Below are 8,941 nucleotides of genomic sequence, written 5' to 3' on the forward strand. Positions count from 1 at the left end.
TTTGCGTGCGCACTTCTGTGAGGGAAGGAAGTTTTATATCCACTGCAGGAGCGATGCTTAGGAGGAGGAGGAGGAGGAGGAGGGTGGTGGTTGATGAGCAAGAGGAGGAGGAGGAAAGGGTTTGAACTGAGGCTCGTGGATTTGGTCGAAGTTAGGATGACGATGATGAAGAGGAGGATTTATGATGATGAGATGGATTGCACAGAGCAGATTGAAGGTTTAACCGTGATCATCTTTACTGCGGTCTTTAATGAATTAAATGTCACCCTTATAAGTTTTACATGTATAGAAACCTTTTAACAAATCAAGACTTATTTCACCCTCTGCTGCGACTTGAAAAGACAACTCAAGAAACTTCAGGTGAGTCAAAAAAAGAGACATTTGTTTATAGATTCAAGTTCTTTAGGCGATAGAGCAGAAGGACACCATGTCTCCACTTTCTCAGACTATCATTGTCATCATGATGTCTTTATATCATCAAATAAAGCACTTGAACAAACATCAGTGTGGTAAGAACAACCTAAAATGACAGAAACCAACTTTTGAGAAACAATTATTTGACGTGTCCTCTAGATTTTTTTCAAGACCCATCCACCAACATGGAGGAGGATGCACTTATGGTCTTTGCCAGCAGGTGACGAACGAGATACTAGAGCCTCACTTTTGGGGAGAAAGGTTTTTTCTTCAGACCCAACAAAGCTCTTCCAGTGGTTTTTGACACTCTAACACTTTTGTGTTATCTATATTCCAACAGAATGTGTATTGGAGGTGAATTTGGAGGGATTTCTGTCAACAAGGAGACCTCATTGTCCTCTCTAAGAAAAGGGTTGTAAAGAAATCGGCGCTAGTTGAAATTGTCAGCTTGAAGGTTTCGTTACTCTCTAACCTTCCCTTTGTGTCCGACCTTTAATCTCACGATATAAACGTCTACAAAGTCAAACAAAACAGCTCCATTGTTGATGGAGACCACATGATATCACTCATCTCAGCGCTTTATGAGTAGCTTAGAATAAAGAATAAAGAATAAAGATTTCAGAAACCACAAATGAAAAAGGTCCCCCCCCCCCCGCCACCAGTGGAGGGACGAGAGCATTCTGCCAGCACGGAGTCACCCGAGTAGTAAAACCCTACACGGGTTCAGCATTCAGACGCAATTAAGTCGCGTACACAAATTTAGAAGATCAGGGAAACAATACCACATCAAGTTCTCCTCGAGGGGTTCATCACACAGCTCCCTGATCTGCAAGATTTGGCCGGGGCGACGACTTTGTGCTTAATTATTTCAAGGCCTGTGAGGAAAGCGGGCTTGTTAGAAGATTTATTGGCTTTTGTGACTTTGTGTTGAGTTCTGCAGTTGGGACGCGTCTCTCTGCGTCTCCTGCTGTCATCACGACTAATAAAAACATCACCAACCGAGTCCCAGTTCCTCGGAAACGTGACTCATGTGTCGCTCCCCTCTCTCCACTCGGAGGATCACACACAGAAGAAATCATGTGTGACCCTGTGAACCGAAAATATAATAAAAGTGGGTTTCAAAATGAAATGTTAAAAGCAGAAAATGTTAATTGTAAGTCCATGAACATAATTATTGCGTATGAATACAAATAAATAAATCTTTTAATTTCCACACAGACTGTTAACCTGTGTGAAACCCAAATTCCTGAGCCTTGCCCGAAGGTTTTGCAGATGCACATCCAGAATAGAGAGTTGAATCCATATTTAATAATCACACACCTGCTCTGTTGAGTAAGCTTCCTACTGCTTCGGCTGACTGACACGTTTATTGACTTGATTCTTTTGTGCTATCGGTGAGCGACCTGTTTGTCGTGTGAAGCTGGTTTTACGCAACTTTTAATAAAACAGCGGCTGCTGCGCCCACACGTGGCAATTAAAAAATTATTGTAAAACAGGAGGGAAAAATTTATGCATGTGCACTGTGTGTGTACTTTATTCTAACCTTTAATTTATTGTTGGCATTTTAAAGGTGACTTTATCTTTGTCGTCACTAACTCGATGATTAACCTGTTTTTGAGTCTCGGGCAGTTTTCAATGGAGCGTTGGAACTTGCAAAACATATCAGGGATAACGACCTTTAGGCCGCCTTCTGTTTTGTTATTTTAATTTGAATGACAAATGTAAGGCCCCAGCAGGCGACATGTAAATGCATTACATATTCATGCCGTCAACCTATTGCCCATCATTCATTGTGAAAAAGGATATCTTGCACAAACATGTGCACAGGCTGATACACAACACACGCACACAACTTCCATCGGGTCTGCAGGCCTCAGCCAAAGAGTTGGGTCTGCTGTCTTTGTGCTTCTCTTCTCTCTCTCTCTCTCTCTCTCTCTCTCTCTCTCTCTCTCTCTCTCTCTCTCTCTCTCTCTCTCTCTCTCACACACACACACACACACACATTACCTTTTAATTGTTTTTCATTCTTCACCGGCGAGTGTGTTCCTGTTCAGTAACATTCGTTAAAAGTGATGTGGGAATCGTTCCCCCGCTGGTCTCAGATCAGCTCGACTCCTGTGTCTGGAGACGTTAGGACTTTATTTTCGTTTATTTTCTCGTCCCGGGTTCGTTTCATTCTCCCCTATTTTGAGCCTAAAGCTTTTTCTTTCAACACGTTTTTTTCCTGCAGCCCTTGAAGCCTTTATTATTTTTATCTCGCACCGCTCACACCCACTCGCTCTGCAACACGAAATATGAACCTGCTGAACGTGTAATTCAATAACAAACTAAAACATGGAGTTTTCCCAATAGAGCCGGTGTTTTCGTGGAGTTGCTACGTCTGCTTCAATTGAAACTTTATTGTCCTGCAGGGAGAGACACGGCCGAGCAAAGTTTTCACAGTCGTGCCGAGTGCCATGTAAATACATTATGTCATACTGTATTTGCGAATATATAGTCTATGGCCGTCACACCATTAACTTTTAGTGTGGTATCACGGAACAGCAGTGATTTACCAGTACAGTGAAATACATAAATATATATGACTTTTTTCTGTGGTCTTTTCTGTTTGTCTTCTGTCAGCTCCAATTTTAGTTTTTAAGCTCACATGAGGCTTAAGGCCTTAACACAGTAAGTGTTAAAACTGGATTTGTCATGAAGCCTTTGCCTGAGGCTCAACATAAAGTCTCCTACACCAAAACCCACAGTCAGACATGCACTGAGCTCCAGACAGTTTCCTGAGGTCTTCCAGAGGGGCTGCATGTGAATATGCAAATGGCCCAGAGAGTTTCCCCGGTCCCAAAACATGTCTGACTGAGCCCATGTGAGGACACTGATCAGAATACAGAAAATATCTAGAACAGAGTTAGGGGAAAAGGCAAAAAGAATACAGATATATCTGGATGTAAAGATTCTTGATCGACCTGAAAGACAAAGAGATTCGAGAGCTTTTATTGATAAGTGCAGATGACATTGTTAATGTGCTGCAAACAAAAACACCACGGCAGGATTTGAACATTATGCTCTCCATGTTCGGATATTTTCCTGATACTGTAAGAATCTGACCAGGAAAAAGACCGTACCCACCTTTAATTATCATGTGACCTTCTTCTGCAATAAATACAAAATGTTTTCCCATTCCTCTTGTACCATAGAAATTAAAGAATAACTTAATTAATCGAAGTGACCCTCAAAATTATTGAGATGCCCTCTTAATGTCGCTGTACATATATGGCCAAATATTAATATTGAGTGCACCATTTTGGGAAACACACCTATTTGTTTTCATTCAAAGAGTGAAGAGAAGATCAGTACCGTTCTCTCATCTTCATGCTCAAGAGGCGGTGGACTAGTGGCAGAAACTTGGACTATGGGCAGAGAAGGTCTCTGGTTCGTCTCTGGTTCGACTCCACGGAGAGACAACAAAAGACAAACCTATATTGATCTGTAGGTTCGTCCTACAAGAGGATTCTCCCTAACCTGTCTAGTGCCCCTGAGCAAGGCACCTTACTCCCCCAACATCTGCTCCCCGAGCGCCGTACATGGTCGCTCACTGCTCTGTGTGTCCTGCACCAGATGGGTCAAAAGCAGAGATTAAATGTCCCTACCTGCATGAGTGTCCCTTTGCATGTCTCTGCATGTGTTTGGGACTAATAAATAAATAAATGCATCTTAATACGAAGCAGGAGGAAACAGGTTCCAACACTTTGTCAAGGCCTCTTGGTTCTGGCAGATTATTTCCTTCCTGTTAACTCCGATGCTCAGCTGAATGGCCGCTTTCATGCTTGGGCGACAGCCATGGTAACCCCTTGGTCTGGTTACGTCGGTCATACACTTGTGAAGTTAAAATGGGAGAAGTTTGTCCAGTACTGCCCTCAACACTGCAGAGGGCTCCCATTGTGCCGTGACCTTGTGCCTCTTTATACAGTGCATGCGCTTCCATTAGACATCCGTTTATTGGTCGCGGACTTCTGAAGATTGACCTCACTGCAGCAGAAAATAGCCGAGCCGGTGTCATGGCTACGTTCACCAGTTAATGCACTCGTGGAGGAACCATCGTGAAACCAAAACCACTGCTGCTCTCGACCTGGGATCTCATACGTCCCAAATTAAGTAGAAGGTACGGTGATGGGATTTACGATAGGAGGTCAGAAATAATTACAGCACGCAGTCATTTAAAGATAGCTCGTGGCCATTTTGCAAAAAATCTTCTCTCTCTCTCTCTGCATCCCCCCCCCCCCCCCCCCCCCCCCCTTACCTTGGCCTTTCCTCACATCGCTCTCTCTCTCTTTCAGCACACGGGGCCGACAACACTGGGACACTACACTGTGCCGTATATATTAACTGACAGGAGTTATGCTTGTCACACCCTCTCTCTCTCCCCGCGTCTCTCCCGGTGAAGGGAGTTCACGCGAAGTTCACGTTTCTTGGAGAGTTTTGGCCCGGGCCGACGAAAATAAGCAAAGCTGGGGAGAGCGCGGCGGAGCAGAGGTTAGTCAATTACAAGGCTCGACACTAGTAACTAACTTCTAACAAGCAAATTCTTGGCTCTCCGTCTGTGTGTGTGTGTGTGTGTGTGTGTGTGTGTGTGCGGGACGGGTGCACGGGGGCTGTCAATGGAGGACGGGTGTTTGTGTGTTTTTGCATGCAGGGACACATGTTTTTTTGTGTGTGAAATGGGGGGAGCAGGACAAACAGTGCAAGAGGAAGGGACAGATGTGCAATTACACCACAGGGAGCCGGGGACAAATGACAGGGCTGCCCGTTAAACAATCAGCATGGACGATCGATGGCCTCAGTGATGGAAGTGCTGGTCTGGAAAAGAGAAAGTTAAGAAGAGAATGTGTATGAAAGCGTTTGTGCTCTTCTGCCCCCCCCCCCCCCCCTGAAACTTGGTTTGGAGTCTTCGAGGCTGACACAACAATACGACACTGTGTGGCTCCATCTCTTACAGCACAAGTGGGACATCGCTCACTATGACTACCACTGTGTTGTTCTCTCACGCACTGTGTCTCGAATCGCTTCATCTCATCTTATCTTAGAAATCTGCTAAACACACACACACCCAAACATGCTCCGCTGTGCCATGGATCAAATGCTCTCCGTACCTGCCCAATGCCAGGAACACATGGATGTTATTAGAACTGTCACAAAGTTGTTTCTCGGTGTAATGTGCTGTCTCGTGTGTTGCAATCCCCATGTCCAGACTGCGGCGTGGCTCTAATCTATTAACCCATCTTTGCAGGAGACTTGGAACATCCCGGGGCTGTGAGAACTGGCTTTATTTTGGATGATCCCTGATGATGCACAGAGGACACCCGCCAGAGGAAGGGGAAACTTCACCCAGGATCCTTTTAACAAAAACAGTGGGGATACGAAACTTCCTTGTGTTTTTTTGTCCTCTGGCGATTGGAAAGGAAAATAGTTCCCAGGTTGTGTATTTTGGGAAAGGGACGAGGTGAAAGTCGTTTTTTATGAGCTCAGTTCAACTAAAGTTTCGAGCAGTAATTGTGAATTTCAAAAACAGCTCACGTTGGGATTTGTTAAAAGGGGACACGATAACACATTTCTTAGAATTTGTTGGATTTTTTTCATTCTGCAGATTTTATTCTGCAATGTTGCTTAAAACTGTTTAAATGATGTACTTTGTGCATGTAGCCACCTATGCAGTCAGGTGTTTATATCACCAAACACAATTTTTGGCTCATGGAAGTGGTTTGGGGCTCAGTGTCACGCCATGTGGTGATGTGTGGTATGACGTCCTGGATTTGAGCCCAGTCCGTGACCTTTGCCGAACCTCGTCCCTCACAGGAAAACATTCTAATTGTGCTTCCAACTTTCAACTCCACCTGTCACCTCTTGGTATTGTGTCAAAAATCTAAATCACATGAAATCAAAAATGTTAAAACGTGAGGAATGTGCCTCGGGGAGAGTCTGGGAGAAGTAGGGGCAAAAATCAAGCTGCTCTTACAAATACCATATGGAATGCATATATGTATGAATTTACAAACACACACACAGCCACACACACAAACACACACACACGCACACACTCACCAAGTCTGTTTGTTTACAGGGATTGAAATTGCTTGTTTTCCTCATCGCTGCACTTACCTCTGAGTTTCTCTTATTTGGAATGATCAGGCTACAACAAGTTTGCATGACATTGTTTACTCCAAACGTTTGTAAGTCTAAGAGTGTGTGTGTGTGTGTCTGTGTGTGTGTGTAACTCTATTCTGGAACTATACAAGGTAGCGGGCCCAGCCAATCCATGAATGTGTTTACAAACCCTAATGTGTAACTTAGCTCAAAATGTCAATAGAAAGTCTCTCCATCTCTGTCTGACACTTGTGAAAGTGGACATACACACACTCACTGTAACATAAGCAAACATGATGTAAATATTCTACACATGGCTGCTCTGGCAGAAGAGTTGAGGGGATTGAAGCCAGGTCTGGGTTTTCTGCCATCTTTCGTTTTAATCCATTATTTCATGATTTCATAAACACTATGTTTAAATATTTAGTTTATTTCTGTTAAATTCAATTCTCTTTCTTTTATATTTAACATACTTATTTTGGTCATTGTTATGATTAGTCCTCTCAGTGCAGTGTGCCATGCATGGTGGGGTGTAGCGGTACAGTTTATCAACTTTCTGCTACAAGGACGCCATCTTGTGTTGACACACAGAAGTGAAAGGCCATTGTCTGACACTGAGAATGAATACCACCACTTATGTGCAATAATCCTCTGTTTTATATAGTAAAGTGTATTTTCCCCAACATATTCATGTTCATTTGCAATAATCCACATTTATTTACTTTATTACTACTATCAATATACGGCCACTTTTGTTTAGAATTACGCTAATTACTTATTTTATTTTCATTTCTATATTTATTTCTATTTTGCAAAGGTTCTGCATTTACTACATATACAGTTTATATTTAAATGTTATACATTATACAGTTTATTTTACTTTATTTTCACAGATATTTTGTAGACTTAATACGAGCTGTTACAAGAATATCTTATCTTAACTTATCTTATCTTATCATATCAAATTATATCTTATCTTATAAAATCATATCTTATCTTATTAATTTAATCTTATCTTACCTTATTCGAAAGTCTGTGGCATAAAGCGTCTGAACAGATATACCTGTCAAAATGAAAGCAGCTTGTAACACTGTGTTAGTGTCATTAAATGAGTTCACACACTGCAGCAGCCACTTACAACTGAAGTTGGCACCTGGGTTGTTTAACTCAGCCTCCTCTGAGAGAAGCAGGCAAACAGCAAAGATGCTTCACAAACTGCAGCACAAGTTGCCTGGTGCACATGTGCATGCACTTTAGCGAGCACGTCGTCTGCTTCCCATCAAGGCGTCCCACGACTCTTGTTGCACAAACAGCCCCTGTTTATTGTCTCTGTCCCGAAGAGACAGAAACCTGCCCCGTCTTCACACAGGAACAGATACGGAGCCAAAGCAGCCACAGTCGACAGCAAGCCCCCCCCCCCCCCCCCCCCCCCCCCCCGTCTCCCACCAACACCTCGCGCAGCCATGTTTTCACAACCCGAGATAACAGAGAAGAAGAGGATGGGGGGGGGGGGGGGGGTGCAGGGACAAACGGTTACGGTCTGGCGTTTGATGAATTACAAAATCGCTATATGTGTGTGAATGTGTGTGTTTGTGTGTGTGGGGGGGTCAGCTGGACGTTTATCCACCCATCCACCTGTTCCTTCCATTGTATCGAGCAAAAGAGAGTTTTTTACTAATACATTATTCTTCTCAAGGAGTGAGATAACTTTGCCAAAAACACATGTTATGATGAATCTTCTCTCACTGGGGCCTTTATCTGCACGGCAATTCATCAGGCCCAGCCCTCGCCCCGTGTTCAGGGCGACTCCCGATGTGTTTTTGTCGTACTGTACATGAAGGGGTCCCGAGGCAACGCCGCACCTAAAAGCCACGAGATGCATTGATGTGCACAAAATTGTCCGAGCAGCAGCAGCACCTAGTTGGGTGGGCTGTGGAAGTAAGGCAGCAGCTGAGCCATCACCTCCAGGGCCTGCATTTACTCATAAAGATCCCTGTCTTCCCCAAACACCCTGAGCCCGGGCCCTGGTTGGGCCTGCCTGTGTGTGTGTTTGCGTGGAGGCCCACTGATGTGAGAGTGTGCGTGGCTCTGGGAAGCCTGATGGATTATACTTTCAGGGCATAATTCTGCCCTGTAAGAAGAAGTGAGATTGCTTCATTTCAACGGTTTGTATCAAACAAGTTTCTCTCTGTCTGTCTCCCCCGCTCCTGTAATTACAGTCATTGGTATCAGATGGAACCCCACACAGAGCCGATCTCTGGATGTGCCCTTTGTGTAAGCAACATCTCACTGCGAGATGGATGGAGGACCGGAGGAGAGTTCACACAAATGGAAAGGCATTATAGTGTCGGGTTACATCTAGGTTTTCTCTCTCTGTCCCCTCATCCTC

Source organism: Platichthys flesus, chromosome 13, assembly GCF_949316205.1.
Source record: "Platichthys flesus chromosome 13, fPlaFle2.1, whole genome shotgun sequence".
NCBI lineage: Eukaryota > Metazoa > Chordata > Actinopteri > Pleuronectiformes > Pleuronectidae > Platichthys > Platichthys flesus.